The following is an 18,013-nucleotide window of genomic DNA, read 5'->3' as shown; positions in this document are numbered from 1 at the left end:
CCTTTGCTACTGTCTGAAAATGCTAAGGCACTCTGAAAAGCTGTGGGCGTGGCTTGTTTAGTTTATAGGGAATTAGAGTATTAAAACAAAAACAAAAAAGTATTTGGCTTGAGGAATGCCCTATAAACTATATGAAAGGAACACAATTATGTTTATCTCGGATCCACTTTAAATGTAAAAGGGCCCTAAAAACAGGAGAAAAAAATTATACCGCTAGATAGATCAGCAGCAGCCCTGCACTTTACTCACCTCCCCTGGATCCAGTGCTGCTATTCTTCCTCCGTCCTCCAGGCGGAGCTCTACTCCTATAGTGAAACTTAAGTCTGTCATCATGACGACAGACGACAAACTCACCAAAGCGATCGAGAGCCATCTCTCACTACCAATATTGTGGGGGAGGGCTACTTATATTAGTAGACATCTCCCATTACCTTTACTAGGAGGGCTAATTATACTGGGGGCTATTTATACTAGGGAAACAATTCTAACTAGCTGTACTGGGAGGGCAACCTAAACTGGAGGGCTACCTATACTGGGTGGACTACCTCTGGCTACCTATACTAGGGAATTACCTCTGGGTACTACTGGGGCTAACTCTAGTGACTTATACTGGTAGGGGGAGGCAATTTCAGTGTTTTATTTCCCAAATACGCCGCTGACTGTGAGGTTAATTCATTAAGCTGCCCTGCTAAAGCAGCTCAGCTTAAAGTGACTCTTAAGCCAGGAAAAAAAAATGAGTTTTACTCACCTGGGGCTTCTACCAGCCCCCTGCAGCAGTCCTGTGCCCTCGCAGCCACTCACTAATCCTCTGGTCCCCCGCTGCCAGCTAGTTTCGTTTTTGCCAACAGGCCCGTCAGGACTGGCCGCGCGTAGCTTTTTCCGCATTCCCGACTGTTATCAGCGCTATTGCGGGCCGTAAAATACAAAAATACACGTTGCCGCATTACGCACGCATAGATATGCAACAACGCGTATTTTTGGACGCGTTGCGGCCCGCAATATCGCTAATTACAGTCGGGAATGCGGAAAAAGCTACGCATGGCCAGTCCTGATGGCAAAAACGAAACTAGCTGGCAGCGGGGGACCAGAGGATTAGTGAGTGACTGCGAGGGCACAAGACTGCTGCAGGGGCTGGTAGAAGCCCCAGGTGAGTAAAACTAATTTTTTTTTTTCTGGCTTAAGGTTCACTTTAATGTGAGGAGCGCAAGTTGGGCGCACGCTACACGCAGTAGCATAGAGTACGCTGGTAACTTACGTGCGCTCCATTCACATAACGGTCACTCCACTCGTCCTGCCTTGAGCTTCGATAGGTCCAGTGGCTTCATAGGATGTGATCCCTGCACTTTGATTGGCCCAATAGGCTGCCTGTCACTTGTCTTGCCTGTGCAATAGTACAGCGCCACTCATAGACAAGGGGCTTTGGCTTATTATGCAGGTGCAATATTGCCACACTCGTATAGGGCAACCACGACAACATATGTTAAGAGGGTCTTTGCCCAGGAACAGTGGGGTTAGGGAGGAAATGGGAAGCATCTGGAGACATCCCTCTACCTAAGTATCTAACTTTTATTTTGGTATATGGAGGCTGCTATATTTATTTCCTTTTAAAGGGACACTGACTTGGTTGTGTATTCTGCTGCCCTGAGAGGCAGCGCTATTTGCTGCAGATCTACCTCTCCTGACGTCAATCGCCATGCGGATCTCCCCCTCTCTGTGAATGAAGAGTGAGAGGGGTGGTGAGAGGCGGCGATTGACATCAGGAGAGGCAGAGCTGCAGCTGAAAGCTCTGCCTCTGAGGAAGCGCTGCCCGGATTGCCCCCCGGGGATTTGGGGGGGGGGGTGTAAAGCCCTCGTTTTGCGGCGAGGATGCGGCGGTTTACTTCTGCTGAGACTTCTGAAGCGAATTACAAGGTAAAAGTGGCAATTTATTCACTTCAGAGTCTCTTTAAGCAATACCAGTTGCCTGGCTGTCCTGCTAATCCTCTGCCTTTAAAGGGGTTCTGTGTCACCGTCCAATTATTCCTCTAACTAGACGAATGTCACTGCGGCCGCGCACGTCCTTGCTCCAGCTCGTGTCTCCGGGAGCTTACTGCGCAGGTGCAGTATGAAGTTTTCTCGTACTGTGACTGCGCAGTAAGCTCCCTGAGACGCGAGCAGGAGCGAGGCAGCCGCAGTGACATTCGTCTAGTTAGAGGAATAATTGGACGGTGACCCGCGGCAGGGAACTGAGTCTTCAGTGGCGGCGCGGGACAGGATATCTGCAGGGGGCCGTTAGAAGCCCCAGGTAAGTGACACTTTTTGTTTTTACAGATCACTACAGAACCCTGTTAATACTTTTAGCCATAGACCCTGAACAAGCATGCATCAGCTCAGGTGTTTCTGACATTATTGCCAGATCTGACAAGATTAGCTGCTGGCTTGTTTCTGGCGTGATTCAGACATTACTGCAACCAAATTGATCAGCAGGTCTGCCAGACAGCTGGTATTGCTTAACCACCCTGGCGTTCTATTAAGATCACCAGGGCGGCTGCGGGAGGGTTTTTTTTAAATAAAAAAAAAACTATTTCATGCAGCCAACTGAAAGTTGGCTGCATGAAAGCCCACTAGAGGGCGCTCCGGAGGCGTTCTTCCGATCGCCTCCGGCGCCCAGAATAAACAAGGAAGGCCGCAATGAGCGGCCTTCCTTGTTTTGCTTACATTGTCGCCATAGCGACGAGCGGAGTGACGTCATGGACGTCAGCCGACGTCCTGACGTCAGCCGCCTCCGATCCAGCCCTTAGCGCTGGCCGGAACTTTTTGTTCCGGCTACGCTGGGCTCAGGCGGCTGGGGGGACCCTCTTTCGCCGCTGCTCGCGGCGGATCGCCGCAGAGATCAGGCAGCACACGCGGCTGGCAAAGTGCCGGCTGCGTGTGCTGCTCTTTATTTGATGAAAATCGGCCCAGCAGGGCCTGAGCGGCAGCCTCCGGCTGTGATGGACGAGCTGAGCTCGTCCATACCGCCCGGCTGGTTAAAGGAAATAAATATGGCAGCTTCCATATTCTACGGTTGTCCTTTCAATAACAATGTCCTATAGATATTCTTACTTCCTGCTTGAAGCTACTCTATTTTTCCATTTAAATTGTGATATGGGAGTTCCCACCTGCACTGTGCCCAAGGCCATTGCCCCGCTGTCCTCCCTATCTCTGCTGAGCAATGCTGCTGTCTGTGAAGGGTAACCTTATACATCTGCTGTTTATCTGCAGCAAAGCTGCCCATATAGCATGCCAGGGACATCTGTTTAGTATAATAAAGGTGTAACATGCAACATTCCAGCGTTTGTGTTATTGGAAGACTCTCTGCAGACATCTGTTTTCACTTCTGTCTTCAAAGGCCTTGTACTCGCCACACTCCTGCCACAGGCAAGTGCTCCACCTGCAGGCTGAAGAGAGGCGCTGCGTCTGATCCTAATCTTATGGAGGAATATCCCAATGCTGAGAAGTGGCAGATTGTGCAGATTTTCTCTATTATTTCGTCGTGTGTGGAAAGAAGAACCATAGTTTCTAGTACTAAACATTTGTTAATATATCTATCGCAAAGTGGCTGGCCTATATGCAAATAAGGATTACTTTTTCAGACTTTGGCTGGCCAAAATGCAAAATGACAGGACTCGGGCAACTATGTCCCGGAAAAGGCTTTCCTGGAGCCATGGCGGCAAGCAAAATTCAGCGACATTTGAATTCCCCCTTCCCCTCCACTCTCAGGGTCCTGTTCACCCTGTCCTCTCAGCTCAGTTCTCCTCCTATGTCCGCTCTGCACCTCTGGCTAGGGTTGCCACCTTTAGGGTAAAAAAATACCGGCTTGTGGGTGTGGCCTGAGGGGTGTAGCCTAAAATTGGGAGTGGTTTGTCACTGACTTTTTAAAAGACAACTGACAAGAAAGGGATACAGAGGCTGCCATATTTTTACTTTTAAACAATGCACATTTCCTGGCTGTCCTGCTGAGCCTCTGCCTCTATTACTCTTAGCCTTACAGACCCTGAACCAGCATGAAGCAGATCAGATGTCTCTGACTGAAGTCTGACGAGATTAGCTGCATGCTTGTTTTAGATGTGGAATTCAGACACTACTAATGCTAAAAAAGGTCAGCTGGCAGGCAACTGGTATTGTTTAAAAGGAAATCAATATGGCAGCCTCCATATGCCACTCTAATGTCAGTTGCCCTGTAAGGCTCGGTCTGGGTTTCTTGAAGGCAGCATGCCGTGCCACAAAATTTTGCAACAGTAAAGCGGGATCAATGGCGCTAAAAGGAAATGTAAAATTAAACTTACCTAGGTCTTCTTCTAGCCCCCTGAAGTCATTTTGCTCCCCCCAACAGATGTGCCCGCCTAAAGTGGAATGACAGCAAGGGACCAGAATGACTACAGGGGGCTAGAAAAAGCCCTAGGTAAGTTATACTGGGTACATGGGGGTCAGTGTGAGAGCCATTAGTAATCAGTATTGTATGGTCCCCAGCCCATTACGGATCTTCCAAATTCCCCTGACAGCAGCTTCTGCAAGTAATTCCTGGCGGGGGTTACATGCACGCCACAATGCATCCCAAGAGATATAGGCTGGTTAGATGCCAGTGCATCAATGTACTCACATCTAACCAGACTATATCTCCCAGAATCCATTCATCTCCCAAAATCCATTGCGGCATGTGGCCACCACACAGTACAAAAGCTTACAGAAGCTGCAGACAGGAGAACTAGACAGGAGGATCCCAAACAGGTTGGGGCCAGAGGATCAGCACCCTTTAGTTAAAGAGACACTGAAGCGAGACACAATCTCGCTTGTTCTCTTAATAATAGCAGGGGCATGCTTGCCCCTGCTAAACCGCCGCTATCCTGCCGCTCTAAGGGGGTCCCTTACCTTACAAATCCCCCCCCTGCAAAATCCACGACCAACTTGGTCGTAGATTTTGCTGCCCCGTGTGCTTCCTGGTGAGGCCGGACTACGAGCCGCAGCCCTGCCTCACAGGCGTCTATCAGCGGCGCAGCGGCGCCTCTCCCCGCCCCTCTCAGTCTGCCTTCGCTGAGATGGGCGGGGAGAGGCGGCGCTGCACCGCTGATAGACGCCTGTGAGGCAGGGACCCCCTTAGAGCGGCGTTATAGCGGCGGTTTAGCAGGGGCAAACATGCCCCTGCTATTATTAAGAGAATCAGCGAGATTTATTCTCGCTTCAGATTTTCGTTAAGTAATGATGCTCCCCCTGACCCCCGCACCCACAGTAGCACACATTACAAACCTGCAATTTTAAAAAAGTAAAAAAAAACATTCACTGCACTTTACTATACACCTTAAAGTATACCAGAAACGAAGCATAGTTAGAGAACGTTTTAAACATACCTGGGGCTTCCTCTAGCCCCATGCGCACTTATTGCTCCCACGTCGCCGTCCTCAGTCTTATGCTCCAGTACCGGGTCCCGTAACTTCAGCCAGTCGCGGACAGTGTGAGCATGCGCAGTGCGCTCTCTCCAGCGGAGAATAGTACTACTCAGGCACAGCACTATTCTCAGCTGGAGAGAGGGCACTGCCCATGCGTAAAACTGTCTGCGACTGGCTGAAATTATGTGACCTGGTACCGAAGAGGGAGAAGACTTGAGGACAGCGGCATGGGAGCAATAAGTGCAGATGGGGCTGGAGGAACATACGGGACCCGGTACTGAAGCTGGAGAAGGCGGAGGACATCAGCGTGGGAGTAATTCGTGCGGATGGGGTTGGAGGAAGTTTTAGGACCCATTACTGGAGCAGGAGGAAGACTGAGGACGGCGGCATGGTAGCGATCCAGACGGATGGGGCTGGAGGACGTTATGAGACCCAGTATCGGAGCAAAAGGCTGAGGACGGCGGTGTGGGAACGTTGCATGCGGATGGGGCTGGAGGAAGTTTTAGGACCCATTACTGGAGCAGGAGGAAGACTGAGGACGGCGGCATGGTAGCGATCCAGACGGATGGGGCTGGAGGACGTTATGAGACCCAGTATCGGAGCAAAAGGCTGAGGACGGCGGTGTGGGAACGTTGCATGCGGATGGGGCTGGAGGAAGTTTTAGGACCCATTACTGGAGCAGGAGGAAGACTGAGGACGGCGGCATGGTAGCGATCCAGACGGATGGGGCTGGAGGACGTTATGAGACCCAGTATCGGAGCAAAAGGCTGAGGACGGCGGTGTGGGAACGTTGCATGCGGATGGGGTTGGAGGAAGTTTTAGGACCCATTACTGGAGCAGGAGGAAGACTGAGGACGGCGGCATGGTAGCGATCCAGACGGATGGGGCTGGAGGACGTTATGAGACCCAGTATCGGAGCAAAAGGCTGAGGACGGCGGTGTGGGAACGTTGCATGCGGATGGGGCTGGAGGAAGTTTTAGGACCCATTACTGGAGCAGGAGAAGACTGAGGACGGCGGCATGGTAGCGATCCAGACGGATGGGGCTGGAGGACGTTATGAGACCCAGTATCGGAGCAAAAGGCTGAGGACGGCGGTGTGGGAACGTTGCATGCGGATGGGGCTGGAGGAAGTTTTAAGACCCATTACTGGAGCAGGAGAAGACTGAGGACGGCGGCATGGTAGCGATCCAGACGGATGGGGCTGGAGGACGTTATGAGACCCAGTATCGGAGCAAAAGGCTGAGGACGGCGGTGTGGGAACGTTGCATGCGGATGGGGCTGGAGGAAGTTTTAGGACCCATTACTGGAGCAGGAGAAGACTGAGGACGGCGGCATGGTAGCGATCCAGACGGATGGGGCTGGAGGACGTTATGAGACCCAGTATCGGAGCATAAGGCTGAGGACGGCGGTGTGGGAACGTTGCATGCGGATGGGGCTGGAGGAAGTTTTAGGACCCATTACTGGAGCAGGAGAAGACTGAGGACGGCGGCATGGTAGCGATCCAGACGGATGGGGCTGGAGGACGTTATGAGACCCAGTATCGGAGCAAAAGGCTGAGGACGGCGGTGTGGGAACGTTGCATGCGGATGGGGCTGGAGGAAGTTTTGGGACCCATTACTGGAGAAGGAGAAGACTCAGGACAGCGGCGTGGGTGCGATAAGTGCAGATGGGGCTGGATAAAGTGACGGGACCTGGTACTGAAGCTGGAGAAGACTGAGGACAGCGGAGTGGGAGCGATAAGTGCAGATGGAGCTGGATAAAGTGACGGGACCTGGTACTGAAGCTGGAGAAAACTGAGGACAGCGGCGTGGGAGTAATCCGTGCAAATGGGGCTGGAGGAAGTTACGGGACCCGGTATCGGAGCAAAAGGCTGAGGGCGGCGTGGGAGCGATAAGTGCAGATGGGGTTGGAGGAAGTTATGGGATGCGGTATCGGAGCAAAAGACTGAGGAATGGCGATGTGGGAATGATCCCTGCGGATGGAGCTGGAGGAAGCCCAAGGTATGTATAAACCCTCCACTATGTTTCATCTCTGGTTTCATTCATATTTAAAAATATAATGGAAATGGGGGAGCGGGCATGTATTAGGTGCAGTCGTGGGCTGAGCCACAGCGGAGGATTTCTTTAAAAAGGAGGGGGACAGAGGAGAAAGAGGGGGGGAGGGGGTGGTGTGCATGAGGACTTATGACACATCACGCAGACACATCAGACAGGCACATGCATCACACAGACAGACCCAGTATCGGAGCAAAAGGCTGAGGACGGCGGTGTGGGAACGTTGCATGCGGATGGGGCTGGAGGAAGTTTTAGGACCCATTACTGGAGCAGGAGAAGACTGAGGACGGCGGTACTCCTGATGTCTGCCATCAGGACACATCACACAGACATCACAGTCAGGCACACATCACACACACACACAGACATCAGGACACATCACACAGACACACACGCTGCATTCATACAAGCAGAGCACCTCTCGTACAGCAGCACTGCGTTCTGCAGCCTGTCGCAGCTACAGCTTCTCCACGTGTATCTCTCAGTCTCTCTCTCTCTCTCCTTCTCCGGGGCAGAACTCATTTTGGGGGGGAGGGGTGCTGGGCATTCCTCTGAACACTGAACTGTATCAGTGTGTTAAGCTCAGTGCTGCAGTCGGGGGAGGCAGGGGGTGTACATCCAGCAGAAGGGAGAACAGGCTGTAAACTTTACTCGTAGTTTATGCATTATGATTACATTGACCTGTTGTCTCCCCCTCTGCTCTTGTGGTTCAGTCCACACAAAAAAAACCGGGCAGATACATTGCCGGAAAAACAATTTTTCCGGCAGCGGCTTTGTAATTAAAATTCCGGCCGTGCCGGGGAGATAACGGCCAGGTGGCAACCCTACCTCTGGCCCTCCGCTCTGTGTCCTCTGTACCCCTCCCTTGTCCACTCACCGCTCCCTTCCGTTTTCTGTGTTTCTGTTCCTCTCTGGTGTCCGATTATCACTTATTTGCTGTCTCTCTCTCAGCTTGCCGCCACCCCAGGAAAGGATTTGGCTCCAACTACTTTGGGACTTTCCCTTGCTGCCAGTCTCACCATCATCTGGTTTTCTGATAAAGACTTTGAGATGTGCTCGCTGGGTCCTCTCTCACCATCATCTGGCTCTCCAGGAAAGGCTTCGGGACTTGGCTGGCTGGGCCCTCTCTCACCATCATCTGGATCTCCAGGAAAGGCTTCAGGACTTGGCTGGCTGGGACATCTCTCACCATCATCTGGTTCTCCGGGAAAGGTTTCGGGACTTGGCTGGCGGGTCCTCTCTCACCATCATCTGGCTCTCTGCGAAAAGCTTCGGAAATTGGCTGGCTGGGTCCTCTCTCAACATCATCTGGCTCTCCAGGAAAGGCTTTGGGACTTGGTTGGCTAGGTCATGTCATTTTGTATTCTGACTGGCCAAAGTCCAAACACGCAAGTTATTCGCACATTGGCAAAATTAGTCGGCCACCTTGCAAATTGGCTGGTGGAAGTGGCCAGAGTTTAGGTTCTGACCGTAAAACACACACCCACACACACCCTCATAAGTTTAGTAAAGATATGCACACACATTTCAGCTGATGATCATGTGTGTACAGCGGCCACTGATCGGACATCATTTAGTATCCATCCTGTCGGATCCTTAACGACCCCCGATGCCGTAGCATGACTGATCACAATGCATTTTTCAGTTGTCACTCCGCCCCCCTCAATAGCAACAGAACACATCGCTAGCCTCAAGCTTAGGGACCTGTCTGTTCAGCATTGTTCTCCGAATTGTCACCTAAGGGATCGTTTCCCGATCCCCAATGAAGACAATTTTCGCATGTGTGTACTTAGCTTAAGGGGTAAAGCCTAACCCTGGAAAAATACAGTGGTCTGTAAAATGGAGGTCTGTAGCCTTCCCTGGCTCCTCTTGGTAAGATCAGTGTTGTAGAACGTAATGCATCTGCAATTTATGTAACTCCACAGCCTAGTGCTTCCCACGCCATGGTAAAATGTGAGAGTGTTCAGCTTGACAAAAACAAACACATCTGTAATAAATCAAATAATTTTCAGAAAAATAAATGATTAAATGTGTTCAGTTTCCATCAAATGTAATCAGATTGCTGGAAGGGAATGCATAAAATGTTTTGATCCAACTGAACTGGATTTAAAGTCATTTAAGCAGATTAAAATGCACTATATTGCCAAAAGTATTAAGATGCTTCTCCTGATAACTGAATTCCTAATTTCCATTCCCAGGCCATGGTCACAGGTGTGTATAACAAGCGGGAACGAGGAGACCGATAGAGAACTGGGAAGGCTCTATAGGATCCAGAGCCTTCACCTGACGTCACAGGAAGATGGATCACAGCAACGTCCCCCAACGGCGAGCATTCCCCGATCGATCTTCCTGCCCACAGGAACATGCGACGGCACACACCGGGCACGAACAAGAGCTCAAACGATCAGGATATGTCAGGGATTTCACAGAAACAAATATGCCATGACAGTTGTTATTGTCGCGCGTCGCTAAGCGTCATCTACCAAATCGCGTACACGTACCCATGTCAAAAGCTCGTCGGTCAGGAGAATTGCTCCTGGTAATAGGGCTTCAGTTGCACCAGTCGGGCCGCTCTGTGCATGGGCGGCATGGCCACACCAGCGCCACTCCACACGCTATGGGAGCATGACTGGCGTGCTCGCGTGTCTGGGCACCACATGCACAGGGCAGCCTGACTGGTGTGTCTGAAGCTCTATTACTGGGGGATATTACAGAGGAACGGAGCCACCGGGGAGGAAGGCAAGGGAAGGAACTGAGTTCATGGCGCTGGAGGACGCCCCAGGTAAGTATCGATACTTGGCTTTACTCATCTCAGGTTGTTAGGCAAGTATAACTTTTAATGCTGTCTCAAGTTTGCTTTAGGCTACTTACACACCAGGATGTTGCGTTTAGGGCACGTTATAGGGCACATACCATGCCCCTAACGCAACGCCTGGTGGTGTTGGAGCAGGACGCTACCAAGAGCCGCGTTACAAGCAGCTCTTGGTGCGTCTGCTCTGTCGGAGGCGCTGCAGAGACCACGTGAGAGGAGCTCTCCGCATCACGTGGTCCACTGCAAGTGCAGTGAATGCCAAGTAGCCATGTGCCTGGCTACGTAGCGGCCTCTCCCCGCCTCCTCTCCGCCCCTAAAATAAAAACAAACACCCGTACTGAGCATGTGCAAACAGTCTAACGCGGCTTAGCCGCGTATAAAGTACTGCATGCAGTACGTTGTCTTGACGTGAAGCGTTACTGTGTAACGCAACGTGGGCACTATGAACAGCCCATTGATTTTTCATTGCTGTGCGGTGGGGGTGCGTTACAGGCTGCTCTAACATGCGCCTCTAACGTCCCACTGTGAAAGCAGCCTTAAAGAGAATCTGTATTGTTAAAATCGCACAAAAGTAAACATACCAGTGCGTTAGGGGACATCTCCTATTACCCTCTGTCACAATTTCGCCGCTCCTCGCCGCATTAAAAGTGGTTAAAAACAGTTTTAAAAAGTTTGTTTATAAACAAACAAAATGGCCACCAAAACAGGAAGTAGGTTGATGTACAGTATGTCCACACATAGAAAATACATTCATACACAAGCAGGCTGTATACAGCCTTCCTTTTTAATCTCAAGAGATCATTTGTGTGTTTCGTTCCCCCTGCAGCTATCTTCCACTGAAGTGTCAGGCTGTTTCTTCCTGCAGAGTGCAGACAGCTCTGCCTGTATGTAATTCCTCAGTATGTGAAAGCCCAGCCAGCTCAGAGGAGGATTTATCCAGCTTGTAAAAGATAATAGAGCAGAGAGAAGCTGCCCTAATCTAAATAACACACAGGCAGTGTGCAGAGAGGGGCCTGGAGGGGGGAGATGCATCACACAACCACAACACTGAAGAACTTGGCAGCCTTCCAGACACAGGCTGACAAGTCTGACAAGAGAGAGATACGTTGATTTATTACAGAGATGGTGATAGTAGAACGTGCTGCAGTAAGCCAGAACACATTAGAATAGCTTTTGGAACTTGTAGGATGATAAAAAACAGGATGCAATTTTTGTTACGGAGTCTCTTCAAAGTGTAACTGTTGGCCATAAAATAAAAAATCAATTCTTTATTTTTATCTGGTAAACAAGTAATAAGGATGCTAACCAGGTAATCCCTTTTCTTGTTGATAAATGATAATTCCCCAGTTTACCTGACTCTTATTTGGTACACAAAAAATTTGGCACACACAAAGAAAGTTGCAGGGCATGCTGGGTTGTCCTTTTTTGCTTCTCTATTTCCCCTCAGACTTAACTAATGCAGCCTGATTGGCTGAAGCCTCTTTCCCTCCTGTTTTCCCCTCCCACACCTATGTTCCTCTCTGATTGGCCAGTATTTCTCATGCTGAGACAATGCACTTTCTATAGTGAAGGGCGGGCAAATCAGGCAGAGGAGAGTTAGGCCACATACACACATCAGACCATAGTCTTTTGAAAATGAAAGATCACAGACCAATCTTACCACCACACAGATGCTGTACAGACACAAAAGATCAGTATCTGCAGATCATCATACACACATGATTTAACTGACATTCATCTGCAGATCAGATCCACCAGGATGGATTTTCAGATCTGCGGATGATTGCTTGATCTGCAGATGAATGTCAGTTAAATCATGTGTGTATGATGATCTGCAGATCTCATAGACTATCATTGCAATTTGCAGGAACGGATCTTTGGCAGGAACAGATCTTTTGCAGATACTGATCTTTTGTGTCTGTACAGCATCTGTGTGTGCAGCATCTTGCAAAGATTTTTTTCTGATGTGGAGTTCAGCTCCATAGAAAAGACTGTGTAAAGTATGGCTCTCATACTACATGAAGGGTGGTAAGATTGGTCTGTGATCTTTCATTTTCAAAAGACTATGGTCTGATGTGTGTATGTGGCCTAAGGGAGGAAAAGACATCAGGATTTGCTTCAAAATAGCCACAGTTAAAATGGGAAATGCTAAGAAGGATTTTCTCTTTTTTTTACAGTAGAAAAATCAATAAAATCAAAACCTGGACAGTGCAATACATATGCTAACATATGCTTACATATGTAAGTACAGCAAATATTTATCTACTTATATGTGGGGTTTTTTCTGAAATAGTATGGCTGACAGCTCCTCTTTAAGCAAAATACAAATGCAGAGATTGCCAGAAGCAGCTGGATTCTGTGCAGAGCCTGACAAGAATGATGAGAAGGGTGTGGGGTAGAGGAGAAGACGCAGAAGGATAATCCTGGGATTATGATAATCAGGAGGCCACTCTCTGTTCTCTGTTAGGATGAAATCCTTCTCCATATATCAGTGACAGCAGCGGTGAGCCAGCAGAAGCCCAGAGGCTGAACGCACCACAGCTCAGTGCAGAGATGCCTCCGGGGGCTTGTGTCCTACACTGTATGGTGGTGAGCAGCGCAGTCAGCTATCTACGACGGCACAACGTGAACCAACCGGAAAATGCTACCCATTTATCAGTCTGTTCATAACTGATTCAAGGCTATCAGTGCTGCAAGGCTACTACTGCCGGTAACCTCTATAAAGCAACACATTAAAGTGTACCTCTACTGACAGGAAGTGCCCAAATGGGTAATAACCTCAAAGGAGGGAAGCCTCCACCAGGCTATACCAGCGCTGTGTCCTCCCCCGGGCTCGGTCACATACAGGAGAGCATCCGAGAGCTTGGGCGGCCCCAGCCCTGGAGGGGTGAGGTGGAGGGAGATGGGGAAACCTCTGGAGGATGTATCAGACTTTTGCTTAATTTTACGCCGCAGGTTTGCTTTAAAGTGTACCTGAGATGGTACACTGTGCCTTTTTTATATTTACCTGGGGCTTCCTCCAGCCCAATGAGAACCATGGGCTCTCTCACCGTCCTTTTGGCCCCTACATTCTGGCGCTATGCCACCCAGTAATCCGATCAGTTGCTGCCAGTCGTGGGCTTTTGCACATGCACAGAAGAGATTGGCCATCTGGATTACCAGGAGGCATAGTGCAAGAACGGAGGGGCTGAAGAGAAAATCCAGGGAGCCCGCGGTCCTCATGGGGCCGGAGGAGGCCCCAGGTGAGCATAAATTAGCCCTATTGAAACGTCTCAGGTTCCCTTTAACTGAAACCAGACTACAAATAAATGTGTCACTGTCTGCATGTCTCTCACCTCAGGTTCCCTTTAGGACCCATTCACACTAGGGAGCTTTCCGGGCGATTTCCGTTGGAGATCAATACCACTTTAAAAGGCGCGAGTGTAATGTATAGTATATGGCAGTGATCTCACTGCAGCGATTGCCAGCGGTTTCCAACTTGCAGAAATGCAGTGCTTTGCTGCTATTTTGCAGCGATCACGGTTCAAATAGTTAAAATCGCAGTTATAGAAAAAAACGGCACCGCCATAGGCGCCTATGATATAAGCCACATTTAGCGACATTAGGGGGAAATTTGGGTGCATGGTGGCGGCTGTTAGCGGGCACACAATTTTTCCGCAGGTCGTGGCTTCAGTAAATCCACTATATGAGACTATTAAAGTACATTTGGGCGCCCAGAGGCACCTGATTAGCAGCAAGAGGGGACCTTTTTTCCACACAGGCTTGCGGATAACTATATTGCGGATGACTATATTGCGGCATTGCATAGCGGAGTGCTCACTATGCAATGCCTCATTAGTTATACACAAGCCTGTGCAGAAAAAGTGTCCCCTCTTGCCGGTAATCAGGTGCCTCTGGGCGCCCAATTGTACCTTAATAGCAGCATATAGCGGCTTTGCAAAAGAGGGAGGGGAGTTAGGTTAAGGAGGGGGATTTAAGGTTAGGCGCCACTGGGGGGTTAGGTTTAGGCACCACCAGGTATACCGATATTCAACTATGGAAATTTAGTAGTAGAATATCGGTAATTATAGCGAGATTGTACTACCGCCAAACTCTGCGCCGTTTTTCCCACTCGCCTTTTTTTCATGTACACACCCAGGGGTAGAGGAGACTGGATATTCAGCCTGGTACGCACAAGGCAATCAGAATGATCTTATTGGCCACTGATTGGCACAGAATTCTTCTACCAACCAATCAGAAAGGACCGAGAACATTTTCCCAGTCTTTAAATAATCAGATGTGTCCTCCACAGAATATATACATGTTATAAATGAATATATACATGTCCAAACCTGCACCTCTACAATTCGGAGTGCCACAAGGATCAATCCTATCCCCTCTGCTGTTTGCAATCTACATGTTGCCACTCGGTACACTTATCCAACGACATGGCCTGACGTACCACTGCTACGCCGATGACACACAGCTATACCTGTCCTTCAAACCTGGTGGAACAGACCCTACCCCAAAAATAAACTCTTGCTTAGCTGAGCTTCAGGCATGGATGAATGATAACTGGTTGAAACTGAATGCTGACAAAACTGAGGTCCTGTTTGTCCAAAGCCAGTGCTCGCCATCAAAACAGCTCTATCCTAAAGCAACACCAATCAGGATTGGGAATTCAGACATAAACAGCTCCAACCTTGTGCGCAGCCTTGGCGTGCTAATCGATGGGGAATTGAGTTTCAGAAACCAAATTTCATCTGTAGTTAAATCTTCCTTCTTTCATCTGAAGAACATTGCAAAGATTAAACATCTGATTCCCCCAGAGGATCTTCAAACCCTAGTCCACGCCTTCATCACATCACGGCTGGACTACTGCAATGCCCTTTATGCTGGCCTCCCCAAAAAAGACCTGCGTCGCCTGCAATTAGTGCAGAATGCTGCTGCCAGATTGCTAACAAACCAGCCTCGCCACTGTCACATTACACCGATCCTTCGCTCACTGCACTGGCTACCAGTAGAATGGAGAATACTCTTCAAGATTGGACTGCTGACATTCAAATCCCTGCACAATCTGGGCCCTGGATACATGAAGGACTGGCTGAAGCTGCACCACACCTCTCACAACCTCAGATCAGCAAGTTCTATAAACTTGGTCACTCCCAGAGTGCACCTCAAAAAATCTGGAGACAGAGCCTTCTGTCATGCTGCCCCTACTCTTTGGAACTCCCTACCACACCCAGTAAAGACAGCACCATCCCTGGAGCTATTCAAATCCAGACTGAAAAGCCACCTGTTTAGCCTGGCATTTCCAGATTTATAAAATTCTTCCTCTGTACCACGATGGTCGGAGCCATGCTTATGCGCTTTGAGTCCCACGGGAGAAAAGCGCTTTACAAATGTTATTTGTTGTTGTTGTTGTTGTTGTTGTTATAACCTGTATTTGTGCAAATGACGGATCTGTGGGAAGATTGGATAGGGAAGCCTATGTTTATTAATCAGTAAGGCCTCGTTCACATTACACGTGTTGCCGTGACGTGAGCAGGAGGCAGACACCCATGAAAATCAGATGTCTGATGCTCACACTGCATGCGTTCCGTACCAGTGCGATACGCGAACGCATGCTGCATGCATTTTTTAGCAAAACGTGCGGCTGACAACATTGACTGTCGTGAATGGGATCAGCCACGCAACGCATAAAAACGCAGATAGCGTGCGATCATATGCGTTGCCTTCCGATCGCACGACCATCTGCGCGTGATAATGTAAGGCCCGGTTCACACTTGCGGTGGCCCTCCGGAATCGCCGTGCCGGAGCCGCACCGCCTGCAGAACGGACGGAACGGACGCACGGCATAGCAATTAAAGCCTATGCGTCCGTTCACATGGGTCCGTTCTGCAGAACCGGAGCCGGACCGGATCCGGGCCGGATCCGGACTCCGTTCCAACATGCGCTATTTTTTCATCCGGCCCCTCCGGCAGCCGTATCCGGGGCGGAGCCGGACTGCACCATCCGGCCAATACAAACAAATGGGAACCGGAGGCCGCACAACACACTGGCTGAGAAATCCGGATGTTCTACCCCACTTCCTATGCGGATTTTTGCGGCGATATTGGCTGGGGACACCTGGGCATGCATTTTGGAGTGGAGCAGCACGAGCTGGAGGTGTTGGCAGGATGTTGGCAGCATGTCGGAGGTGGAGGTGAGTGCTAAACAGCAGAGGGCCTGATTCCACAGGTCCCCCTTCTGCTGACCTCCCAGACCCCAACATTTTTTTTTTTTTTACGTTAACTTTGCCAAACGGATCCGGATCGCATCCTGATTACCACCTGATGCAACCTGACCGGATCCGGATCGGATCCGGATCAGAACCGTACGGTTCCGATCCGGATCCGGTCCGGATCCGGTCAGGTCATCCGGTCCGTTTGGCAAACAACCGCTAATGTGAACCGGGCCTAAACGAGGCTTAAACCAATCGGAAAGCGCAATTGCCTAAAAGGTTGGTCATATATTCCCCTGCATGTACCAAGCCTTATTATTCTTATTTATAGCATTTATATAGCACCAACATATCATGTAGTGCTGGACAATAAATACTGTCACAAGTTCATCTTTCACAGGAATAACAACACTACATTATTTCCATGTGCAGCACAATACTGTGACCTGCCTGTAGACATGACAGGTGCACTTTGATTACTCACCAGAGGCCAGTGCTAGCCTGTGTGGCCCTCCTGTGCAGTCTCTGTGCCCCTCTGTGCAGCCCCCATCCTCCTCTGACTGCCATATATGTGGCTGCAAGACTCAGCAATCTCTGTCACTCTCTGTTGTACTTTCACTTTCAAGAAGTCTGACAAGTTTCTGTAACTTTTCAGCCAATGGGTAACCACTGGACTCTACCAAGTCACGGGGAGGGGGGATCAGCTGCCCCAGTTTCACTCACAGCTGCTACTGGCTTAATAGAAACTTCTCCAGTAGTCATTAGGAATTAAAAGTCACTTGAAATAGGGAATCTGCAGTCACAGAGTATTATTAATAAGATGCAAGTCAAGAAGCTCAGTACAGAAGAAGAATTGGTTCCCCCCTCTTCCATAAAAATCCTTATGCCTGACTGTGGCAGACAGTACAGGCTGTAGAATGGAGCTTATGTAAGTGGCTGGTGGTGGATTCTGTGCAGGGGAAGAAGAGGTAAACAAGAGGTGCAGTTTAGAGTAAATGTATATATCTGGCTTATAATGAATTGGATTTACTATATATAAATGCCAGTATTTATGCCTAGGCACAGTTGTTTCTCTAGACCTGCTGTGCTGCAGAGCTTTGCCTGTAGAGGATTTTTCATTAGCTCATAAACAGTACTACTGTTAATGGAAGTTTTGAATCTGAAGCAAACATTCTAAAAAAGCCAGATACTTACCTAAGGAGAGCGAAGGCTCTGGGTCCAGTAGAGACTTCCTCTTCTCATCCTCTCGTTCCCCCACAGACTCCTCCATTTAAACTTAATATTTTAGCCCTGAACCAAATCGGAAATGGACACCCTGTGTGGTTGGGGGGAGGTGCGCATAGGCTTACTGCTCCTCTCACGGGGCCGTTCACAGGCCCTTGTCGGCGCAGGTGCATTATGCCCGTGGGAGTACGTGGACACTCCTGCGGGAAGATGTAGCCAGCGTGCGCGGTCACCTGACCTGGACATACTGCGGGCGCATGTGTTTCGTTTTCGGCTGACTGAGAGTCAGCCCCTGGCCTTGCGTATCCTTGTTCGC

At 49.6% G+C, this 18,013-nt stretch overlaps 1 protein-coding gene across 2 annotated transcripts in view; it reads right to left on the bottom strand.

Annotated features, from left to right (window-relative positions):
• Window positions 1-17,078, bottom strand: part of ACHE (acetylcholinesterase (Yt blood group)) — a 163,690-nt gene extending 146,612 nt beyond the window's left edge. For both annotated transcript variants that reach the window (XM_068274096.1, XM_068274094.1), the window contains exon 1: window positions 16,958-17,078. The gene's annotated coding sequence lies outside the window, so the exon portion shown is untranslated. The remainder of the gene's footprint in view (window positions 1-16,957) is intronic.
• Window positions 17,079-18,013: the final 935 nt, after the last annotated feature.

Source organism: Hyperolius riggenbachi, chromosome 3 (genome assembly GCF_040937935.1).
Source record: "Hyperolius riggenbachi isolate aHypRig1 chromosome 3, aHypRig1.pri, whole genome shotgun sequence".
In the NCBI taxonomy this organism is placed as follows: Eukaryota; Metazoa; Chordata; class Amphibia; order Anura; family Hyperoliidae; genus Hyperolius; species Hyperolius riggenbachi.
This window is presented reverse-complemented; position numbering and strand designations above follow the sequence as displayed.